Source organism: Rhinatrema bivittatum, chromosome 10 (genome assembly GCF_901001135.1).
Source record: "Rhinatrema bivittatum chromosome 10, aRhiBiv1.1, whole genome shotgun sequence".
Lineage (NCBI taxonomy): Eukaryota > Metazoa > Chordata > Amphibia > Gymnophiona > Rhinatrematidae > Rhinatrema > Rhinatrema bivittatum.
Window position 1 is genome coordinate 91094644 of NC_042624.1, and position 25513 is coordinate 91120156.

Here is a 25513-nt window from a genome sequence, read left to right on the forward strand (position 1 = left end):
GTTACACACAGAAGTGCCAGGCCCAGAGAAAGGGGAGGTCCAGGGGGAGGGGAATGGTGGGGCTGGAAGCGGCCAGTACAGCAGCCATACTGCTGTGCCGGAGAAAAGCGAGCTGGCAAGTTACTTCTGCTCCAATGGAGCAGTAAGCAATAAAACAAAAAAAAAAAGAAAGGTAGATGAAAGAATTTAGGGGGTGGGGAGGAGGGGAAGAGGGAGGGAGTATGGGTGGGGTATAGGGAACACTGGAGGCCCGATTGCATTGCTGCTCGTAATCTTAAAAAATTGGACCCCCTGCATGTGCCGCACACAAATGCGCGCACGGCCATGGAATTTTATAACATGCGCGAACAATCGCATGTTATAAAATCGGTATGTCCATGTGTGCATGTGGGTGAGCACCTTTTAAAATCTACTCCCAATAATGTCTGATGGAATCTCTTCTTTGCATCTTTGGGAACTGATGCTCGTACTGGAGATGAGGTTAAGCGTGGACTGTAAGGAAAAAGCCCAGGGATATTGTTCAAACCTGCACTGCCTGCTTTTCATGGTCTGAGCACCATCAGTATCATCCTTCTCCCCCATCTCCTCATTGGAGGCTAAGATGCTATTGACTAAGCATCTCAAATTTTCTTCAGCTATTAGTTCTTCAATTTTTGATTCATGAAATCCAAGACAAGATTCCTCCTCTTCATCAGTTGTTGAAAATAATGTCTCCATTGCCTCGGAAGTAAAATATTGAGGAACATGCAGCTGCTTTTGGTTGTTGTGCTTCTGCTTCCTTTGTACATGCCTCAACTGAGGTTCTCCTCCTTAGTAATTGCTTCTGATCTTTCCCTCCTATTCCTCCTGCCCCCCCCCCCATGCCTTGCCTCTCCCCTTTCAGTTTCCCGTCATTATTCATCTTAGACCCAACTGATCTAAGCATTATGTTATTTATATGCTATTTTTACTCTGTATTGAAGTCTTATATTTATCTTGTATTGAAGCACCCTATGGTTTGTAATTGTTCCTTGTTTTTTCTAATGTTCAAATGTTTATTGTATCGCCTTCACGCAACGGTTCTGTTGAACTGTAAACTGGTGTGATATGTATACTATACAGGAATGTTGGTATATAAGAATTCAAAATAAATAAATAAATGTCCTGGCTCTTCTAATGTCAGCATTGGATTGCTCTCCCACCTTTTCTCTTTGCTCCAAAATAAGAGGGAAAGGAATAATCGGTAGTGGAACATGCTCTCCAAATTTCAATTTCTTCTACCTGAGCTAGTTTCCACTCCTGCTATTCTCAGCTAAAAAGAAGTCCCTTTTCAGTTTGGGGCAGGACTGCCTTTATCTCATTGCTGCTACTATTAGGCTAGACTGATTCTGCAGCAAATTCTCTCCCTCTGCCATTCTCTTCTTTGCCTTTTCCTCTAGTAGTAACATGATGGGATTTGATGTGCTTAGTGGGGATTTTGATATCACAAAGGAATTTAATTTATTGTTATTGTAACATCACTCAAAGTACCACTCTGTTATTGCAAAACTGCCTGTCACACACACACACACATAAACACATACAGATTCAGTGTATGTATGTGCATTGCTAATGGACTCTTTTTCTATATACAAAAAACTATAAATAGAGACAAATAGGCTGGCAACCTGGCAAAACTCTTCTTCACATTTAGGTTTCTAGATTCTCTACTAACTTCACTGCAGTGCGCTTTATCAGGCACTCAGACAGACAGAGAGAAAAAATCACTTGCATTGCTTTAATCTGTGCTCCACTCCTGCTCTCCCTATTGAACACAGAAAGCAAGCACTGCCTCTCTATTTCTATCACAGTGAGTGAAACCATTATAGCAGAAAAAAACTAAAAACAGTTCTTTACTAGTACCAAAGCCAACTTTTTTAAAGCTTTTTTTGAACGAGAACTAAAAAAAAAACAGATCCAGATGGCCGATATATCCTATTCAAAAGACTCTTCACCATCATTTGCCCTCCATCTGGTCTTCTTGCCAACTTGTCCTGCTTTGGTTCCCAGGAAGCTGTGATGTCACACAGACGAGTTGATTGCTATCGTTACTAATTGCTTATTTGATCAGCAGTACTCAACCACAGACTTGAATGTGCCGTAAACTTGAATGGGAAACATAAATGAATGAAACAAAGAATGTGTTCAAATTTGTGAAACCCTCCATTCATTTCAGGGTTCCATGGATGAAATGAAAATGGACTCATTCATTGTATTTTGCCTTTTTGTTTCAAATGAACATCCCTACTGCATATGTATAGTAACACTTAATACAAATGATAAGAAGTATTTGTAATATATTTCCAGCAAAATTGTCATATGGCTTTTTCCTAAGGATCCTGGGAAAATTTGCACATTTATTTTTTCAGACAAACAAAGCTTAAATATGCATGGTTAGCATTCAAATGAAAGTGTTCCTCATATCCCTGGCTCTTGCAGTCACCCTGTCTGATCTTGGTTTAGTTCAGTGAGATTTTGATGGAGAAAGCTGGAGAGCAAATGATTTAAAATACTTCAGCAAGCAAATCTTTAGCTGGCTTGTCAAATTGTACACACTTGCTTTACAATTTATCACAGCTGGTATTCCTGACTTTGACTGGGAAGTGAGAATCACAGCAGGTTCCATCTTAGTATATCAGACAATAGATATATTCTGACATGTACTTTGATATAACCTGCTTATACATGAAAAGTGACTTTTTCAATGCTGTTAGTTTGCAATAAGATGAATTAAACAACAATTATGAATTTAATTATACTCCTCCCAAAAAACTCTTCCTCTGTTTAACATGAATCTTTTGAAGGAAATAGACAAAACAATAAAGGGATCTTTTCACTGAAGAGTTTCCAACATGTTGTGCCTGTGGCAGAACACTTTAGTAAATCAAGATCTGAAATTGCATGGGGTCAACATGATCTGTTTTACTTTAAAAAATGTAAGTAGCAGGGAATAATAAGATGGCTGCAGATAAATAGCAGTTGGTGAGCAAGTCGTATTCTTTGGATAGTTTTTCCATTTGTGAATTTTTTCCTTCCCTTTATCTTTGCTCATGATGAAATGTAAATGACGGATTTGGGTTTCCCCTCAGATCCTTGAACTCCTGTTTTCTTCCTAATGGATTACTTTTCTTCCCCAGCTATAGCTCAGATCTCTTTCACAGTATACTTTATTGAAGGTACAAGTATCTGCATTCACATGTTGGTGTCCGTGGATCTGGAGGTTTCTCTCAACCCTAAGAACCTTTTTTCTGTTCCAATTGATATTCTATCTTCTGATGGAAGAAACTCTGCTTTGTGGGACTGAAAGGGGCTTTGGAAGAGACTAAAAAGATTGCCTCTAGCTGACCTGAGACCAGTAGCACATCACAAGAGTAGGCATCCAAATGGATATTACAACTGAAAGAAAAACAATTGGGATTTTTCTCAGGAGCAGCTTTTAGCCTCCCCTATGGCATTGGAGCCATACAGATCAGTGTTAAAGAATATTTGGAATGCCATTGTTCACCTGAAGAAATATTATTTTTTTTCTATACAATTAGTGAAGACTGTTTCTCAGTTGTAAGATCAAGATTTGAAACTTAAGGATTATGAGGAATATATAGGTGATATGGGATAAGCAAATTACTAATTTATATGCAAGAGAAGGCACAAGATTCTGTCATAGTAAACTAAAGACAGAGAAGGTTTCTAGGACATCGAATTTGCGCTTCATAAATTTTCCAAAATTGTCTTTTGTCTCTTCCTTTGATATGTTTAAGAGATATTTGCTCCCCAAAGCTGCTACTTTTTATGGGCTCAGTAATAGACCAAAATATAATACCGACTTTGGATATACATTAACAAGTACATTTTAAAAGCCCACTGTGCATAAAAAATGGGGGTTATGCATGTGGCCTGGCCTTGTGTGCACTGCCGCTGCGTGCATTTTACAAATGGCCCGGCTATATGTGTAACTCTTGTTACACAATGAAGTGCCGGGCCCTGAAAAAGGGGAACCAGGGTGGCAAGGTCTGGGTGGGGAGGGATGGTACGGGGCCAGACAGAGGCCAGCCGGGACAGTGGCCATTAGCCGATGTCCCGAGGAAGTGCACATCGGCAGCCGACTGGCACACAGAAAATACTTCTGCTCCAGAGGAGCAGTAAGTAGTAAAATAAAAACATAGGGGTTATGAGTCAGGGTAAATAGGGGAAAGGGAGGAAAGATTAGGTAGGGGGTAGGGAAGTTCCCTCCCAGTCCGCTCCTTAATTGGAGTGGACTGGGAGGGAACTGGGAAAAAGGACGGACCAAAGATGTGGAATTCCTTACCTGTTGAAATTCGTACAGAGGAAAATATCAATAGCTTCAAGAAGCAGATATAAACCTGGTTATTCGAGCAGGCTTTTAATCAAATTAATTGACCCTTCCTACCTCAGTTTTACTCAGTGGATGAGAGAGAATAAGGAGAAAAAGGGTAAGAAGGGGTAAGAAGGGAAGGGGGGAAAGATGGGAAAGAGGGCGTGAAGAAGGGAAGGAGGAAGGGAAGAAATGAGGAGGAAGGGAAAGAAATGATTGGGGTTTTATCAGTATTATTGTATTTTAAAATGGTTTATAGTTTTAAAATGGTTGATAGTTTATGTAAAAATAATGTTTTATTATTTTAATGTTTTGAAAATGATGTAACATGTATAACGATAGGCTCAGTATAAGTATGTTTTGAATGTTGCTACTGCAAATTCTATTAGTGTAAACTGCCTTGAAATTAAGTTGAAAGTCGGTATATAAAGCTAATTAAATAAATAAATAAAATAAAATAAATAATTTGAAATGTTCCCCCCTCATGCGCACGTGAGTCACGGTCCACCCACACATGCGCGTGCGGATGTTAAAATCCGGTGTGCATGCGCGCAGACATCAGCTTTTGTAACATATGCGTGCATGTTATAAAATCAGCAAGTCCATGTGCGTGCACCGGGAAACTGCGCGTGTGGTTTTGAAAATTGACCTCAATATATTTACCAGCCCAAAAAGTCTTGAAATCCCTCATGGAAACTTGTCGAAAGTGAAAAGATCATTTAGCAGAGGGGATTTTATACCACACCAACCCACTTCCACCTACTACTCCCCTCAGAACAAAAATCAAGTCAAGTCCTTCCCTGATTCTCCTCAAAGCCTTTTTATCATAGCATCAAGGAGCCCCATAAGAATATAAGATTTGCCATACTGGGTTAGACCAAAGATCCATCAAAATTAGTATCTTGTTTCCAAAGGTGGCCAATCCAAGTCACAAGTATCTAGCAGGATCCCAAAAGGTTGATATATTCCATTCTGCTTATCCAAGAGATAAGCAGTGGATTTCCTCAAATCCACCTTAATAATGGTTTGGTTTATGGTCTTTTCTTCCAGAAATTTGTCCAAACCTTTGTTAAACCCAGTTACACTAACAGCTTTCACCACATACTCTGGCAATGAATTCCAGAGTTTAATTATGCATTGAGAAAAAAAATATTTTCTTCTAGTCGTCTCAAATGTATCACTTAGTAACTTCATTGCATGTCTGTTAGTCTTTGTACTTTTGCAAGAATAAACAACTGATTTGCATTTACCCATTCTGCTCTACTCATTGCTTTATAGACCTCTATCATATCTCCCCTCAGCCGTTTCTTATTCAAGATGAAGAACCCTATCTTCTTTAGCCTTTTCTCATAAGGGACTTGTTTCATTCCCTTTATCAATGTGGTTGCCCTTCTCGTACCTTTTCTAATTTTGCTGTACCATTATTGAGATGCAGTGACCAAAACTGCACACAATACTTAATGGGGCGGATTTTCAAAGGGTTACGCATTTACATTATGCCTATGCAAAATAGGCTTGGCGATGCGCGCAAGCCCCAGGACGCACATATGTCCCGGGGCTTTGAAAAAGGGGTGGGGCGGGGTGGGGCCAGAGCCTCCAGGCACAGCGGCCATTTGCTACTGTGCCCGGAATTGCGGGCCAGCCATTGGCCAGCGCGCGCAATCTACGCCTGCCCAGAGGCAGGTGCAACTTATAGGACAAAGGTAAGGGGGAGTTTTGATAGGTGAGGGGGCGGAAGGAAAGTTCCCTCCGAGGCCGCTCCGATTTTGGAGCGGCCTCGGAGGGAACAGAGGAAAGCTGCACGGCTCGGTGCATGCAAGTTGCACAATTGTGCACCCCCTTGCGCGCACCGACCCTGGATTTTATAACATATGCGGCTGCACTGGCATGTTATAAAAATCAGCAAGTCCATGTGCGTGCACCGGGAAACTGCGCATGTGGTTTTGAAAATTGACCATCTATGCCCATAAAAATGGGCATAGATTTGTGCGCGCCGGATTGCCCGCACAAATCTACGCTCGTGCGTAGTTTTTAAAATCTGGCCCATTGTGTGGTCACACCATGGAGCAATACAAAGGCATTATGATAGTTTCTGATTTATTCTCCATTCCTTTCCTAATAATTCCTAGCATTCTATTTGTTTTGTTGGCCAGCACCTGCCCACTGAGCTTAGGATTTCAATATATCATCCACAATAATTTCTAGACCCTTTTCCTGGGTGGTACTCCTAATAAGAATTCATGCATTATAAAGTTATAATTTGGGTTTCTCTTCAATGTGTGCATCACTTTGCATTTGTCGACATTGAATGTCATATGATATTTGGATGCCCAGTCTCCCAGTTTTTCAAGGTCCTCTAGCAATTTCTCACTATCCACTTGTGATTTAATAACTTTGAATAATTTTGTATCAGTAAATTTAATCACCTCTTGTGCTGTTCCCATATCTAAGTAATTATTAAAAATCAGTGTTCCCAGTACTGATCATGGGTATCTTACTTACATCTTTCTCAGTAAACACTGAAGCAAAAAATTAATTTAATCTCTCCACTATGGCCTTGTCCTTCCTTAGTGTCCTTCCTTAGTGTCCCTTTTATCCTTTGATCATCTAATTGGTCCAAATGACTCCAAAGGCTTTTTGCTTCAAATATACCTGAAAATCTTTTATTATGAGTTTTTGCTTCCTCAGCAAGCTTAATTTCAAATTCTTTGTCTTCCTTATCAATGCTTTGCATCTAACTTGCCAGTGCTTATTCTGTTGCCTGTTTTCTTCATCCAGATCCCTTTTCCATTTTTTGAAAGATGTTCTTTTAGCTTTATAGCTTCTATCACCTCACCTTTTAAACATGCCAGCAGACATTTGACCTTCCTTCCACCTTTTTTTAATGCATGGAATATATCTGGGTCTGGGCATCAAAAATGGCATTTTTAAACAACATCCATGCCCGATATAAACTCTTGACATATGCAAGTTGCTCCTTTCAGTTTTTTCCTAACAGTTTTTCTCATTTTCTCATAGTCTTCCTTTTGAAAGTTAAATACTATCACAGTAGATTTCCTTAGTGTTCTCCCTCCAGTTATCAAGTCAAATTTGATCATGATATGATCACTATTGTAAAATGGCCATAACATCATTACCTTTTGCACCAAATAATGTGTTCACTAAGGATTAGGTGTAAAATAGCTACCCCCCCCCCCCCCCCCATTTATTCTTTTATCGACTGCTCCATGAAGCAGTCATTTATTTAATCTAGAAACTTTTCCTCTTTAGTATGTCCTGATGTGCCATTTATCCAGTCAATACTAAGGTAATTGAAATTACCCATTATTGCTTTGAGGTCCATATTCAGCCACTGTGCAGCTCTGCTTCTTAGCCGGATAAAGTTATCCAGCAAGCAAGTTACCAAGCGATCCTCATGCCCATGCCCACCAGCCATCCAGCTATATATATTTTGAATAATTGAATCACCCACTATAACGGCCCTCCTGGAGACACATCCTTGGTGCAAGAAGATAAGGCATTACCTGGAGGGAAGATCCTAACCACTGGAATACTTCCCGCACCACCAAGGTGATGGTCTCCTGCCAGGATATCTTGCTTCTCCAAAGCAGCACAAGGGCTGCTTGACTAGAGTTGGGACAGTCTATATCCCTGATATACCTCTCTGTCTGGCTCAGCTCCTCCAGATCTGCCACTCTGGCTTCCGGAGATCGGACTCATTCTCTGAGAGCCAGGAGCTCTTTGTACCAGGTGCACACATATAACACCTCACCAACACAGATAATCATACATTTGCAAAAGACTGGCTAGCCCCCAACTCACTGCTGGATTTCTGTAGGCATCTTAATTTTATTAAATAACTAAAGTTTTAAAGCTGATTATAGAGAAAGTATATCTCTCAATTAAGGTTTTTTTTTAATTTTTGGTGTCTTCTGAAATCTAACATTCTTTTTTTTGCATATTCTTTTTATTATCATTTTTTAAAAATAATAACAGCAAATATCTCACAAGGTATACAGTGCAATACCCAACATAGTTGCACATATAACTGTGTGTAACAAGTATGCAATCTAACATTCTTAAATTGATAACTAGTTGACTTTTGTTAGTTTGTGAATGACCAGCAACAAGACTAAAATTAGTCAATCACTAAAATATCCTGTCCAGCTGAAAACCAAGGGGTACAAGCGCTGGCCATCATCCCAGTCCTCTTCCTTCCCCCTGGCATATCCCACTCCTGCCTACCCTTCTGAAGAGATCCATAACAAGATCAGAGAAGAAGACTGTGAAAGGGATTTGTGTATCAGAGCATGCAGCCACTTGATTCTGTTCCAGAGAAGCTGGGAGTGGATAGGGACATGTGATTCTGTGCTGGGAAGGGTGGGAAAAAGGATCAGGGAACGTGGCCCCTTGATCTTTGGTTGGGGAGATGGTTCATTAGAGCACTGCAACCCTTTCAGTTTTGCTCCCAGAGGGAAAGGGGAAGGTAAAATGCCTCCTACTAACCATCCCTTTCACTTTGGGCCACATTACATGAGGGATTGCATGCTATGCTTAATGTGGGTATTAAATCTTTTTCTGTCACTGTTCACGTTAGTCTCATAACCATGCTATAGAGGGCAAATTTCACCATGCCCTTGGTAAATTGTTTTGCATTACACCTTAAGCCCAGTTTTAACACACACTATAAAACTTTAGAGGTGAATATTAAAAGTATGGCATGCGCATTAATTAAGAGATGAGTGAATAGTCGGGCTCGTGAGTGGTGAGCAGATTTTAAAAGCTTCCTGGATATGTGCCTATCTCCTGCAGCATGCACATCTCCAAAGTTTTCAAAAAGGGGCGAGTGGTGGGCATGGTCCGGGTGGGGCATGGGCCTTTCAGGTTCAGCAATTATTGTGTGCTGCCATGTGGTGGGCTTGGGTTTGATTCCCAGGCTGTCCATCTATTCCCTGGTCTTTTCCAAATCTTTATTGTGGTGGAGACGTATTTAAAAAAACTAGCCCGACTCAGGCCGAGTTTCGCCGTTCTCACAACGGCTGCCTCAGGGGCTTAGATAATTATCCAGAGTCCATATGATTATCTAAGCCCCTGAGGCAGCCGTTGTGAGAACGGCGAAACTCGGCCTGAGTCGAGCTAGTTTTTTTAAATACATCTCCACCACAATAAAGATTTGGAAAAGACTTCTGGCATCTCCCTAACAAAGATATACAGCTTAAAGCATTCGAACCCATCACTCTCACAGAGATACAATCAGTGCTGAAGAAAATGAAACCTTCATCACACCCTTTTGATCAAATTCCTTCCAAAATGCTACTTCTCATTCCTGATACTATATCAAAATCCCTTGCCGAAATTATAAACTGTTCCCTCTCCCAGGGTATCTACCCAGATGATCTAAAAACAGCATCAATCAAACCCCTCCTAAAAAAACCGAATCTAAATCCAAGTGATCCCAACAACTTCCGCCCTATTTCCAACCTTCCATTCATAGCCAAAATAATGGAAAAATTGGTGAACACCCAACTTTCCAACTACTTGGAAGACCACGGCATTCTGTCTCCAAACCAATATGGTTTTCGAAAAGCTGCAAGCACAGAAACACTACTTCTTGCACTTTCAGACTTCCTCCTCGCCGGCATCGATAAAGGCAAAGCATTTTACTAATCCTCCTCGACTTCTCGGCGGCCTTTGACACCGTCAACCATTACCTCCTCTTAAAACAACTGGCAAATATTGGAGTGACAGCTACTTCACTAACATGGTTCAAAACCTTCCTGGAAAACAGAGGATATAGGGTCAAAATTCACAATACAGAATCCCAATATCACCACTCCACCAGAGGGGTGCCACAAGGTTCATCCCTCTCACCCACCCTATTTAATGTATACCTCCTACCACTCTGTCAACTACTCACAAAACTAAGCCTTAAACACTTCCTCTTCGCGGACGATGTACAGATTGTGATCCCTATAAAAGATTCAATCTCGTCAACAATGGAATATTGGGATAGTTGCTTATTAGAAATCAAACACCTCCTTACCAGCTTAAACCTAGTCCTTAATGCGTCGAAAACGGAATATCTCCTTATAGCACCTGAAAACAACATCACGCTCTCAAAGCCACCTACCCTCCTACAAACCACCCATGTAAGAGATCTAGGAGCCATCCTAGATAACCGTCTTAACCTCAAACCATTCATAAACCGAACTACAAAAGACTGCTTCCACAAATTACATATTCTGAAAAGAATAAAGCCACTTTTCCACGCGCAAGATTTTAGATCAATCCTGCAAGCAATAATCTTCTCCAAACTAGATTATTGCAATTCTCTACTACTAGGCCTCCCAGCTTCTTACACCAAGCCTTTACAAATGGTACAGAACACAGCAGCTAGAATACTTACAAACTCCAGGAAAATCGACCATATCTCCCCCATCCTCAAAGACCTTCATTGGTTACCGATCCACTTCAGAATTATGTACAAAACCATTATGATTATATACAAGAACATCCATCAACACACTCAACTTGACTTACAAATCCCTTTTAAAAAATACACATCCGCCAGACCCATCAGGGAACATTACAAAGAATCACTTCAGGTACCTCATGCCAAAACTTACCAACATAAATCCTACAGTTCAAGAGCTCTTTCATCAGCAGGTCCAATCCTTTGGAACTCCATCCCACCGGACCTAAGACAAGAACCATGCGCCCCAACTTTTAGGAAGAGACTAAAAACGTGGCTTTTTAAAAAAGCGTTCCCAGAACTGGATTAAATTCCCCACCCATCAGCACAAACACAAAGTTAGTGAACTGTAATAAACCCACTAACTTCATACTCAGTCACAGCATCTTATTATTATACTTCACAACAGCATCATATTTGATCATTTTTGCTACTCATCTATATTTTTATAATACTATACATATTTATTAATTGATACAGTTGGCTAAAATGTTAATATTCTTCCTTCAGTTTCCTCCCCCTTTCAGATCCTAGTTATTTTTCCTTGTTTTTTGTAACTTTCTCACATCCTAAATATTGTTAATATATCTGTTAAGTTTCATTCTATATGTGACGTTGAATTGGGAAATGTTTTACTATGTTACTCTCTGCCTTTACTCACATTGTTAATTGTAAACCGGGTTGATGTGATTCCTATCATGAAACTCGGTATAATAAAAATAATAAATAAATAAATAAATAAATAAATCTATCCCTTTTTTTGTTTACCTAACGGCTTTTCTAGATCGCCTACCTTCTTGTTTCTTGGGCCCATCTATTCCCTGGGCCAACTGGGGATGTTGTAGAGAAAAACTTTTGAAAATCCATCCCGTAAGGGGAAAAATAGGTGGCATCAGGTTGGGGATTAGGGCAGATCCAGAAAAGGACCCATGGGGATTTCATATTGAAGTCTTCATGAGTTCTTTATCCCTTGTATTTTGCACCTGCAAAAAAACATTAGATAAAGAATCCCTGCAGTACGAGCCTACCACAGGATTTTCAATGGGAAACTCTGTGGGGAGTTTTCCTCAGAAAATCAGCTTCTTAGCCATATGGGAGTAGAAAATTGCAAACATTTAGAGGCCAATATTCAAAGGTAACTTTTAAGATATCCTGTCAAATGCTAACTTCAATATCTCCAGCACATATCTGGCTCCATCTGCAGCAGAAAAAAAGGCTTATGTGTGGGCCTCAAGGACCGATCCCTATGTCTCAGGGCAGTGAAACATTTTCTCCAAAATATGCGTGCAACATTGTAGGTTTTTAGGTGCAAAAGGCTTCCCTCACCATCTCCTCTCAAAGGTCCAAAAAACAGAAAAAAAAGAACATCTCCTCCAAAAAAAATGAAATGTGGGCAAAAAAAAAAGCCAAAAACAAAAGCAATGAACCAAACCAAAAATATTTACCCTACATATCCCCTACCAAAGACACATTTTCTTTCCAACAGGCTAATATATCATCAGCCAATGGGGGCAACACATCAACTGGAAAAGTAAATTAAAGTTTCAAAAATTTTCAGGGACCAAGTTGATCTCTAAGGGGCGGATTTTAAAAGGCGCGCAAATAGCCTACTTTTGTTTGCGCTCCAGGCGCAAACAAAAGTACGCTGGATTTTAGTAGATACGCGCGGAGCCGTGCGTATCTGCTAAAAACCTGGATCGGCGCGCGCAAGGCTATGGATTTTGTATAGCCGGCGCGCGCCGAGCCGCGCAGCCTACCCCCGTTCCCTCCAAGGCCGCTCCGAAATCGGAGCGGCCTTGGAGGGAACGTGCGTATCTGCTAAAAACCTGGATCGGCGCGCGCAAGGCTATGGATTTTGTATAGCCGGCGCGCGCCGAGCCGCGCAGCCTACCCCCGTTCCCTCTGAGGCCGCTCCGAAATCGGAGCGGCCTCAGAGGGAACTTTCCTTTGCCCTCCCCTCACCTTCCCCTCCCTTCCCCTACCTAACCCACCCGCCCGGCCCTGTCTAAACCCCCCCCCTTACCTTTGTCGGGGGATTTACGCCTCCCGGAGGGAGGCGTAAATCCCCGCGCGCCAGCGGGCCTCCTGCGCGCCGGGCCGCAACCTGGGGGCGGGTACGGAGGGCTCGGCCACGCCCCCGGACCGCCCCGGGCCGTAGCCACGCCCCCATACCCGCCCCCAAAACGCTGCCGACACGCCCCCGAAACGCCACGACGACCGGGCCCGCCCCCGACACGCCCCCGACACGCCCCCCTCGGAGAACCCCGGGACTTACGCGAGTCCCGGGGCTCTGCGCGCGCCGTGAGGCCTATGTAAAATAGGCTTCCCGGCGCGCAGGGCCCTGCTCGCGTAAATCCGCCCGGTTTTGGGCGGATTTACGCGAGCAGGGCTCTGAAAATCCGCCCCATAGATTTTAATATCCTCTTACTTCTACTAAACAAAGTTGAGCTACTTAGCATAAAAGTAATCTTAAAATAGTTCACAAATCTAGAGAAATCTCAACATCCGCAATCTTAAATTCTGATTCATTTACTCTAGAATTAAAATAAAGGTATATATATATATATAATTGCGATGGAGAAGGTACAGAGAAGGGCTACCAAAATGATAAGGGGAATGGAACAGCTCCCCTATGAGGAAAGACTAAAGAGGTTAGGACTTTTCAGCTTGGAGAAGAGACAGCTGAGGGGGGATATGATAGAGGTGTTTAAAATCATGAGAGATCTAGTATGGGTAGATGTGAATCAGTTGTTTACTCTTTCAGATAATAGAAAGACTAGGGAGCACTCCATGAAGTTAGCATGTGGCACATTTAAAACTAATCAGAGAAAGTTCTTTTTCACTCAACGCACAATTAAACTCTGGAATTTGTTGCCAGAAGATGTGGTTAGTGCAGTTAATATAGCTGTGTTTAAAAAAGGATTGGATAAGTTCTTGGAGGAGAAGTCCATTACCTGCTATTAATTAAGTTGACTTAGTTTTTGGGTACTTGCCAGGTTCTTATGGCCTGGATTGGCCACTGTTGGAAACAGGATGCTGGGCTTGATGGACCCTTTGTCTGACCCAGTATGGCATGTTCTTATGTTCTTGTGTCCAATCTATGAATACCTTGTGGGTCAGGGAAGTCATCAACAGAGAAAAATTAACATCTCTCAAAATAAATAAAATGAGTGAAGGTTGCTTAACCTCCTAAACTCATGTGTAGCTTGAAGTCTTCTAAGACACAGGTACCCAGTCTCCTCAAAACCACATCTCCTGTGCAGTGCTGGTGCAAGGGTCTGCAGCAGCCCTAGGTGGCAATGATGTAATGGCATCACATGTTCTTGCTCTCTTTCTCTCTCTCCTCCCATACCAACCTGATCCTAGCAGATCACACATCAGGAACTTCCAAAGTTCCATTTACACACCTTGATCTTTCCCAGGTACATGCCTCTCCTCCCTCATTCCTTGCTTTCAAAAATGCCGCCCTCACATCCGACTATGGCACCTGATCCACTTCTGGCACCCTAGGCGGCTGCCTAGTCCGCCTAATCCTCTTGCCAGCACTGCTCACATTAGCTCAAGGAATTCAGCCAATTCCCCCATCATACAATTAGATACATGATAGACTAAATTATTTTTTTTAATCCTTTAACTGTACAAATAAACATTCTATTCCTCCTAATTGGTGTGAGAGAGGGACCTTTTACATTTGCACTTCCTCAAGGCATACTGCCCCCACCCCTCCACCACATTTATCAATGTGGGGTTGATGCAAAAAAGAGTAGCCAGGAGGACACCTCTATAAGCAAATGATCTTTGATCTCTTTGGCCCAAATTTTTGTAAAACACAAAACACCCAGTTAACTTTGGAGAATTAAATCCCTGAAGGTGAAAGTTTTCTTATTAATAGCTCTCATATTAATCAATGCTATTTCTAGTGTTTCTTCCCTGGGTTCATAACCTATTGTCTTAACAAACGAGTTGTGTAAAGAATGCTTACCCCACTGCTGCTTTTTAAAAGGCCTTAAAAGAAGCGCTATATTCTTGAAATGAGCAAAGCAAAAACAGATACTCCAAGCTGATATGGTATTATAAAATGCATGTTGCGATTTCAGAAGATGGAAAAGAAGGTCAATTTTTTCTTACGCAAGAAAAGTTAATACAGAATTTCCACTGTGACTTATAGTCCACCTTTGCATAACTGCTAAAGACTGAGGCAGAAAGGATCAATGTTTGTATCTTCTTCATAGCAGTCCGAAGCATTTTGTTTTTAATTGCCACCAAAGTATAATCGACGCAATAAGACTGAACATAAAAGTGAAGCCTATTGCTTTTTTGCACTAAAGTTTATCAAACGTATTGTAATTATTATATAGCTGCAATGTTTGCAACATTATTTTATCATTGATCCAATGTGCATGATTTTTTAATGAGCACTTATGAGTTTTACCAACATGAAATATGCAAAGCACATATTTTTCATCACTGCCTAAGACCTATTGATATGATTTTCTCAAGTGTTGTCAATTGACAACTTAAGTATGACTGCTACACTAAAATGACGATTGTGAAGCTGATGTTCTTTTGTGGATCTAATCAGTTCTCATTATCTTACCATTACTGTTTGTTAAGGTCAAAATATATTTTTTAAAATCACACTCAAGCAAAAAAGTGTACACCAAACAATATTATGCTGATTTTTTTTCTTATTGAGTTGTAACTTAGAGGCAAGATTTCCTTTGGATTTTCAATATCTACTACAATCACCTCTTAATTCAATTTTTATTCAATCACATGGCTCAAAGATTTAGATTGTGTAAATAAAGCAGTCATTGGCCTGCTAAGGTGCTGATAGCTGACAGTACTCTAATTCTGAGGAAATGGAAGGCAAGATTTAGGTTTCTGTGATGTGATTCATAATGCTCTGCAGAGAATCAGGGCATTACACAGTGGGGCAGATTTTTAAAGGAGTGCACGTGGGGTACATTTGTGCGCGCTACCCGAGCGCATGTTATAAAATCCGGGGTCGGCGCGCGCAAGGGGGTGCACACTTGTGCACCTTGCATGCGCCGAGCCCTAGGGGAGGTCACATGGCTTTCCCCATTCCCTCCCCCCCACCTTCCCCTCCCTTCCTCTATCTAACCCACCCCCCAGCCCTACCTAAATCCCCCCTACCTTTGTTCTCTAAGTTACGCCTGCCTCGGGCAGGCGTAACTTGCACGCGCCAGTCAGCTGCCGGCGCACCATCCCCCAGCATGGCCACTGTGCTGGAGAACTCAGGACCACCCCAGGACCACCGCCCCACCCTCTTCCTGCCCCTTTTTCAAAGCCCTGGGACATACGCGCGTCCCAGGGCTTGTACGCGCAGCCGAGCCTATGCAAAATAGGCTCGGCACGCGCAGGGGGGGGTTTAAAGGGTTACGCACATAACCCTTTGAAAATCTACCCCTGTGTGTGTGTATATATATATATATATGTGTGTGTGTGTGTGTATATATATATATATAATCCAATCCACACTCAAATAACCCCCTTTTTTGGATTATTTTTGAAAATGTTTGAACATTTGAAGAGCTCACAAATCAGTGAATCTTGTCAATAAACCGACATCATTTGTGCAGGAAGTTGGCGGGCCTGAAAATCTGACCCAATCCAGCTTCACTGCAAAAGACTAAAGGAAAATTTTTAAGAGACGGAAGGCAGGTTTCATATATATGAGTTAAAACCCCAGCCAGGGTGTGCTCAATTCTGTATATATAATCATGAACCAAACACACACATACACACAAACATTTATGTGAGGAAATCAATGGGGTTATTTTAGATTAATGTTTATTTGTTGGCCTTGTACCATGTTAATGCTATATTTGGGGCAATCATCTTTAAAAAAAAATCAGGTGATTTCCTTTATAAGGTTATTTTTATAGAAATAAATTACATATTTTAATAATGTGCAGGTCCACATGTACCCATGTAGCTGTGCTTTTGTTTTCTTTTTTCTTATATACATGCATATTTGGGTTTTTAAAAAATGTTTATTATAATGTTGAGAATGAAACAGTACCAAAGAGCGACTATATTCAACAATCATTAACTGCTTATTTTCCAGTAAGGATCATAACCTATATTATAATTTTCAGCTTTACATTTTAGGGGATGACAGATTCTCTAATTCTGTTTCATCCAGTCAGTCATCTGGGGTTCATATTCCCAGAAATAAATATTTTATGCCCAGCAGCCTATAATAGCTGTTTACCTAATTTTTGTTGCCATTCTTGAAGAGAACAATCCCATCCCAATCAACAAGCAGTGCAACTGCTGGAGTCAGGACAATGTCAGTACTGAGAATTCTAATAACTTAAGATTTTACCAATATTTTAAGAAAGTCATATTTGCCATAGGTTCAAGACACTCAAATTTGGGGCTTAAATTATTTTCCAGCATAAAATATTCACCACCAAATTATGATAATGAATATAATGAAATGCTGTGCTTAAATAAGGTATAGAGACCAGGTATATCTCACAATAACCAAATAAACCTTCTTTATCAGGATTTTTGACTGGAATCTTACAATACAGTGTCATATGCATGACCTTTATTACTCCTCTCCTGGTACACAGACACCAGCAACATCTGGAATTGAACAGGGAAAGTGCAATGAGCCTGTTCACATCCATGATGTTAATTCACACCAAAAGCCAGATGGCTCAATCACCACACTGCCCCATTTAAACATGACCACATACCCTTGAGCTCAACGCCATAAGAATAAATGGGGAAAACAGACATGAAAAATTAACAAATTGATATCTTGAAAATATGATTTAAAAAAAACACAAATTTATAATAATGTGAAAGTGAATATTCTCTGGAGACTAGGGAAAGCTTAACAGGTGATTTTTAAAAGCCCTACACATGCCAATGCTGGGAGATAGTTGTGTATATTGGCCCAGTGAACGCCATGCAGATTTTAAGAGGCACCTGCATACATGCGTTTCTCCCAGTACACAAGTAAAACATTTTTCATAAAAGGGGGGGGGCTCATGGGTATGGTCTGGGTGGGGCATAGGTGAGGCATGGACATTCCAGGAAATATAAATGAAAGCAGCATGCATTGGGGTCCCTATCTGTGTAACTTTACTTCTGCTATTGACAGCGTGTAAGTCATGAAACAAAAAGAAATGAGGCTAGTCAGCCGGGTTCTAAGGGTGGGGATTAATAGGGTAAAAGGGAGGCAAGTTAATTAGAGGGTTTAGGAAGGCCTCTCCTTTACTGGAGTGAACTGGGAACAAACTGGGGAAACAGGTAATTGTGTTGACATGCGTATCTACTAAAATCCCTCCCACCACTTACATGATTGAGTCGGCATTTACACATATATGCATGCATCAATGTAAAATTGTGTGCATGTTTGCATGTTTGCCATGCATGCTTCTACGCACATATGTTATAAAATAATGTGTCCATGTGTGCATGCTGGCAAACACGCGTTCATGTGGTCCTGCATGCAGTCTTAAAATTCACCTTTAAATGTATGAAAAAAGGAAAGAAAAGCTGTGTCATACCTACTGCAGTCTTTGTCTTGCTTTTGCACCATTAGAAGCAGCACTGTTCATCAAGGAGTACTAATTAATTCACAAACAACACATCAATGGATTTCACTTCAATACAACTTCATTTTCCACTATAACTCTCCTAGGATAGTATGACCTTATAGCGCTAGAAAGCACAGTACTGACCAACCAAATTCAGGAAATGTTGAAGAATAGGGAAATATGTTCCTACCCCAAAATATTCTCAAGTATATAAAAATGTAATTGTTCTTAAGTACCAGTTAGGAAGGACATGAGATTCCATCACCTGCATTTATTCTGAAAGCCCTTCATTCCAATCAATATGATCAGCAGAGTAAATTCCTATGCATTTTTCAAGGCCACATTCATTGACTCTTATCCATCACCCTAGTAGCTACTGGGCTCTAAAACACAGCCATCATATGGTTTTCCCCATAGAACTAATTGACATAGAAAAGGTTGCAGCACTTGCACCTATACTATTAAGTCCCCCCCTTTCTCCTCTAGCTTGCCCATCTGGGGTAATACTGAGAACTGGAATCGGTCAAATGATGGCCATCCTTACTCAAACCAGTAACAGCATCATTCCATTATTTTTGCCTCTACATATTATTATTGATAATGGTAAAGTTTACTGATTTGTACTATATTGGAAAGGGGATAATGAATGTGCAGTTAATAGGCAGGTCATAGTGTGGGTTGTTCAAATATAGAAATGTTATAATTGGGTGATATGAAATATTTTTTTTCTGGTTTTTTTCAGATTTTCAGACAGACAAAAGTAAAGTTAACATTCTTATGCTATGCAGGGTATCACTATTCCCTCCTTCTTCAGTACCCAGGGATAAATAAATTACAGTATTGAAGAATGCCTACATGACTAAATGATGAATCTCAGGTGGAAACCATGTTTCTTTTCTCTGCAAGTATGTTTTTGTATCTTGTCTGACTATGTTTGTGTATGTATACTACATTGTTTTTATGTTGTAGATCTCTTCTGGACTGCATGTATTACGCAAGGGTACTATTATGATCAGTTCCTATGAATGGGTGTATGTTATTTTAGTGGAGAGAACTATTATTATTTTTTGTTGTGTCATCCATGCTATAGTGCTAATAAACTGAGCTTCTGTATGTCTTGGTTCTCTTATATTACCATCTGCTCTAGATATCTACTGTTTGTAGGAAGAGTAGCTATCTGTTCAACTATAACTTCAGGGTCTAATGTCTGAAGTAATGATGTTAAGTTAGTTTGCTACTACGTTTTCATCATTTCAAGATATTTCTGTGTAATCATATGCTGTTCATTGTCTCTTGTTCTATCCTCATCTGATTGCATTATAGGCCATAATGTAGTCAGAAACCATACTATAATAAGGGCAGGCTGTTTTATGAAGGCTTAGAATGTTTAATATTAACCGTATATTTCCTTTCTCTCTTACAAAATCATATCCACAAGCTGAATAAGGAGAAATCAAAAGGACAACAGGTAGAAGGGCAATATGCAAGAACATTTCTACTGCATGGGGGTGGGGGGCAGCACTGAAATTATAAAACAATTATTCTACTGTATACTCTTGCATCAGTTGTTCTCTGTTTAGTTCTGTAGGGTCTTTAGAAATAGAAAGTATGTGTGAATGAATCAACAAATGATATGGACAGAGGGTTCATAGAGAAGAATGACCAAAAGTAAAACTGTTGTTTTGAATGATGTGTTTGTTCTGATGCTACCTGGCCACTGTAATCTGCCTTGAACTACTTGTGCAGGATAGGGAAGAATATAAAAATTTTAAATAAATACATTCTACCTGTGCTACGAGTGTAATATGTACCTGAAATAGCCTTTTTTGGAATTGTTAATGTAAACCCTTGCAGTGCAGTTGGGTTTCCCCATCATAGTGGCTTTAATTTCCAATGTATGGCTCACCAATATAGAAACTACAAGGTTCACAGAAGAAAGGAGGTGATATCCAAACACAACCTCAGTTTCCTACTGAGTATTTAGATAACAGCAGAATCCATTCCATCTTTTGTTCTCCTGAAGGTTCGAAAATAAATGTATGTGGCAAGAAGTTACAGCCTATCTGTAACAAAACTGTATCTATAATGACATTGGATATACTTATAATTCTACACAGCTGAGTCAATGGTGACAAGATGTTACAAAAGAACATTTATTTTACAGGACTGCTTTGCTTAGATAAAACTGTTAAACATATGGATGGATTAGATAAATATTATTTATAACAACTTAAATGTTTTCAAATGTTGTTTAGAGATCAATGTTTATTTTCTATACAATATGATTTTTCTTTTTACAAGTTCTTCAAGAATAACTGAGGACCTGCCAAAAAAAAGTAACTCAGGACCTGCCAGTAAGTTCTTTTTAAACCTTTCCTTTTCACTTACTTATTTCCATACACTCATATATACATCTCTGATCTCTCTTACAGAATTCTTACAGAAAACAGCAGATGCTCAATCTCAATGCCAGAAAGGATAAAATAACTTCTGAAAGCTAGTAAAGAAATACAGTATATTGCTAGTCCAATAAAAAAATATCACCTCATATCAGAGATGTGCATCGTACCGGTATTTGTTTCTGGTTTCGTTTTCGTAGAACTGTGGGAAATTTCGTTTCCCGCAGTTCTGACCGTTTTTTTTTTTTCGGCTGTCCCGATCCGAAAAAAAAAGAAAAACAACCCCGATCCTTCAGATTTAATTATTTACAATCTCCCACCCTCCCAAAACTTGCCTAAAGACCCTGGAGGTCCAGTGGGTGTCCCGGGAGCGATCTCCCACTCTTGGGCCGTCGGCTACCAGTAAACAAAATGGTGTTGATGGCCCTTTGCTCTTACCATGTGACAGGGGCTATCGGTGCCATTGGCCGGACCCTGTCACATGTTAGGAGCAATGGACGGCCGGCGCCATCTTAAAAAATGGTGCCAGCCAACAAGGAATTAAAGAGGTGATGTTGGGGTGTTTTGGGTGGGTTTCAGAAGTACACACACAAGTTGATGCTTTGTAGTGGTATTCATGCACACATTTCCAAACTTGTTTGTATGCTTTTACACCTGCCAATTGAGTCACAGAAGTAATCTGCTTTGAAGTGCTGAAAAAAAAAGTGTGAAAAGTGGAATATTAAAAAAATCTAAATAAATAAACATTGAACTTTTCTTATCTCCAGGTTTTGGGTGATAGTTCTGATTTAAATGATGAGCGGTCAAGGTGAAATGTTCGAGGGTCTGGGTGAACTGGTAGAGGTGTCGTCGAATTGGTCATTGCAAGCACATACACAAGTATTTCCAGAAGCAGAGTATCCACATTATTTATAAAATATGTTCCTCTGCATAGAACTCAAGGATATTACATTCATGATATAATTATTATGCATATAAGATATATGAGCATAATTTTATTGAATAGAAAAAGTATGTGTTTTCATGCATTACATATATACACGAGCTGAAACTTGTGCGTGTAGTTTTGGGGCAAAAATATGTGGCATTTCATAGGCTATGTGGCTCTCGCCACACAGTTTATAAAATAATTGCATAAATTTCCATGGGCACACTCACACACACATTTGGTGAACGTATGCAAACTATTGAAAACTGGGCTCTATGCTTTCATTTAACTACATGGAGAATCCTAGTGACTAGAATCCAATTCTGTGTCATAAGCTGGCAATCAGTGCCTGCTGATTAAAAAATATCATAATATTATAATTAAATCTTCTTTGGGAATCTATCAGACAATATTGAAATTCAAACTAGGGAATGGCAAACTTTTCTATGAGAACCAAGGACTAATGGTTAGGAGTGCACTCCCAAAAATCTTTCTGAATCTTTCTGAATCTTTTTGGAGTTTTGAGTTGGTTTCTTGTTTCATTTGAATTGTTTGTTTTGGATCAGAAGGGCCATTTGTTTTATTCATGTCCATTAACATCGCTGGGGGAAGCAATGCATCCTACTTTTGCCTGTTACTTTGGAGTTTTTCATTCAAGTTTTTTTGAAACATGATAGAAGGCATCAGCAGCAGAGGAAACAGCACCCCAAGACAGCATGAAAAGTCCATGGCACCAAAACAAGGGCAAAGAAGCACTAGCAGTGGCATGAACAAGCAAAGCAGCACAAATAGTGGCATGAACACCCCTAGCACCAAAAGAGAGGTAAAACAGCACCAAAAGAAGGAAAAGGGGCACTAATAGTGGCCTGAATACTACAAGGCATACAGGGCCGGATTTTAAAAGGGTTACACGCATAAGGTACGCGTGTAACCCTTTTAAAATGCCCCTGCATGCGCCGAGCCTATTTTGCATAGGCTCAGCGGCGCGCGCAAGCCCTGGGACGCGCGTAAGTCCCGGGGCTTGCAAAAAGGGGTGGTCAGGAGCGTGGCCAGGGGGCGTGGTGTAAGCTCAGGGGCGTGTTCGAGGCGTGTGGGCGGTCCGTGGGCATGGCTGAGTGCCCCACCACAGCAGCCTCTGTCGGGGCCTGCCTCGCCAGCAGACAGCCGGTGCGCATAAGTTACTACTGCCCGGAGGCAGGCGTAACTTTTCGAATAAAGGTAGGGGGGTTAGATAGGGCTGGGGGGGTGAGTTAGGTAGGGGAAGAGAGGGGAAGGTGCTGGGGTGTGGAAGGAAAGTTCCCTCCAAGGCCGCTTCCGATTTTGGAGCAGCCTCTGAGGGAACGGGCAGCGCGCGCAGGGCTCGGCGCACGCAAGGTGCACAAATGTGGACCCCCTTGCTCGCACCGACCCCGGATTTTATAAGATACGCGCAGCTACACGAGTATCTTATAAAATAAAGCGTACTTTTGTTTGCGCTTGGTGCGTGAACAAAAGTATGCGCGCGCGTAGATTTATAAAATCTACCCCAAAGTGAGGAGTTTGGAAGCAAGCAAAGTGGACTTGTGATAGCGCAAGAGGCAATAGGCATATATCAATGCAAAAAAAAAAAAAGAAAGATTCATAATACATTATTTACATGACCTATGTACATGTGTTGCTAAAATATTATACTGAAATCTATATAAATAAAACTGTAAATGTTCATTTGTTCAAAATCTTAAATCTCCGAAAGTTCTTCACCGATTGCTTTGAAATTTTGACACAACGTTGCATTCGAGTACGCGCATTTTTTTATATACCTATATTAAATAGATGTCACACCTGTGACAGGTAAAAGCATGCTTTTTTGGAAAAACAGCGCCATCTGTTGGACGTACAAGCAACACATGCTATCTACAATATAAATGGGCTCTGACCCACGGCCCACAAATGCACAGTAGAAAGCATCTTTACCGTGCATGTGCGGACCATTGAGCTCTGCGCTACGTGCTGGGTGTCACAGAGGGGAGGAGGAAAGGGCAGATGACTCGCCGCTCCGAGAAACAGCTCAGCCCATTCTTCCCCCGCTGGGGAAGGGGGAAGGGAGTAGGGACTGCCGGACAGTTACACACAGGAGGAGGAAAGGGTAGAAGAGTCGCCAAGCCAGTCCATCCACTGCTGGGCAAGGGAGGGAGGGAGTTGGGACAGCCAGAGCAGAGCAAATGCGGTAGAAAGCGGCTGTGAAGAGATCACAAGCAGTTGCAGCCTGCAGCAGCCAAAGTGCAAACAGCTGAACAGAGAACAGCTTGCCCTCCTCCCCCGCCCCTGAATCCCGCTGATAAAGAGAAGTGGGGGGGGGAAGGGGAGGGGGAAGGCAGTGCTGTCAGCCCGCCCGTGGGTCTCAGCCACCATGGGAACAGTTTACATGGGCATCGCTCCACCCCTACTCTCAGCAAAGCACCGTGACGAAAGTGAAAGCCAGAGCCCTGCTCCCTCCTCCCTCTCAAGCCCCCGATCGGATTTCTTAAAGGCACAGGTCTGCCAGAAAGAGCAAAGTAAGCTAGGCAACGTGTCCCAAATCTTTTGCAGTGACTGCTGCCTGTCCTTTGCGAGGGGGGGGGGGGACGGAGTGTTTTCCTCTCTCTCCCAGACACAACTGGCGAGGGAACTTTGCAAGCTCTTGCGAGTGCAGAGCAAAGACTTAGGTGGGGAGGGGACAAAAATCCCACCCGTTTTAACTGTGTGAGAGAGAAGTGTGGTAATGTGCGCTGAAGGTGAATTTGAGTGCCAGAGAGAGAGGGAGACTATGCGAGGGATTGTGTATGTGTGTGAGAGGGATTGGGCGTGCATATGTGAGGGACAGATGGAGAGTGTATGTGCAAGAGAGAGAGAAGAAGCCTATGTAGGGGGCTGTATGAGAGATTCTCTACCCCCCCCCCCCAGCTCTCCACTTATAGATTATAGTGGAAAGGGTTCAGTGTAGAGGGGAATGGGAGAGCAAAGGAGTTGGGGCCTGTAAGGATAGAGTGAAAGGGGTCTGAGCCTGTCCCTCCACCGCCAGGGAAGGGGGGAGGGAGTTGGGATGGCAGGACCATTACGCCTCGCGACATCCCCCTCGGCCACCACTGCAGCTCCTACCACTGCCACCGCCTCTGGCCCTTCGTGGTGCTGGGGGGGGGATCGGAGCAGAGCAAAGACGTAGGAGGAGAGGGGACAAAAATCTCGCCCGTTTTAAGGGGCTTAACGACTTGGACTAAATATTTTATGATTCTATTTCAATGTTTCCGATTGCATTGTTAAAATGAATTTTCATAGATTTCGATTTATTTTCATTTTGATTTAATTATTTCGTGTGACATTGCATTGGAAATGAGCTGTGTCGTTTACCATACCGTTCATTTAGTGAGTATAGTTTATGTTTTTTCTTTTTTCATTCTTTTTCATTTCTAGAATTATGCGGTTTACATCTAGACACGGATTGCTTCTCACATGGACAATTATATGTTGCGTGTTCTAGAGTCGGCAAACCAGACAATCTCTATATCTGCACAGACAATGGAACAACAAAAAATATTGTATACCCACAAACATTATGAAATTAACCATATTCAAAACATGCACTTTCTCTTTTCTTTCTTTCCCATTTAACCAGACTGAGCCACTGCAATGCGTGGCCGGGTACAGCTAGTAGTTAAATAAAAGTGTAGGAACAAAAGGAACTAATTTAGACACATGTCAGAAGTATAGTAAAGGTTCAGGTAAGGGGAAGAACATCCTTAGGGACATGTTCTGGTTTTCTTGCTG

General features: G+C 41.4%; 1 long non-coding RNA gene across 2 annotated transcripts in view; it reads left to right on the forward strand.

Moving 5' to 3' along the window:
• The window catches only part of LOC115100439, a 57867-nt gene that overhangs the window by 30290 nt on the left and 2064 nt on the right, over positions 1-25513 (forward strand). Inside the window, exons 2-4 of one of the 2 annotated variants that reach the window (XR_003859063.1) lie at positions 19146-19871; positions 20705-20757; positions 22408-22553. This is a non-coding gene — a long non-coding RNA (uncharacterized LOC115100439). Of the gene's footprint in view, positions 1-19145; positions 20758-22407; positions 22554-25513 lie in introns of both variants that reach the window. The other variant, XR_003859062.1, reaches the window with a different exon arrangement.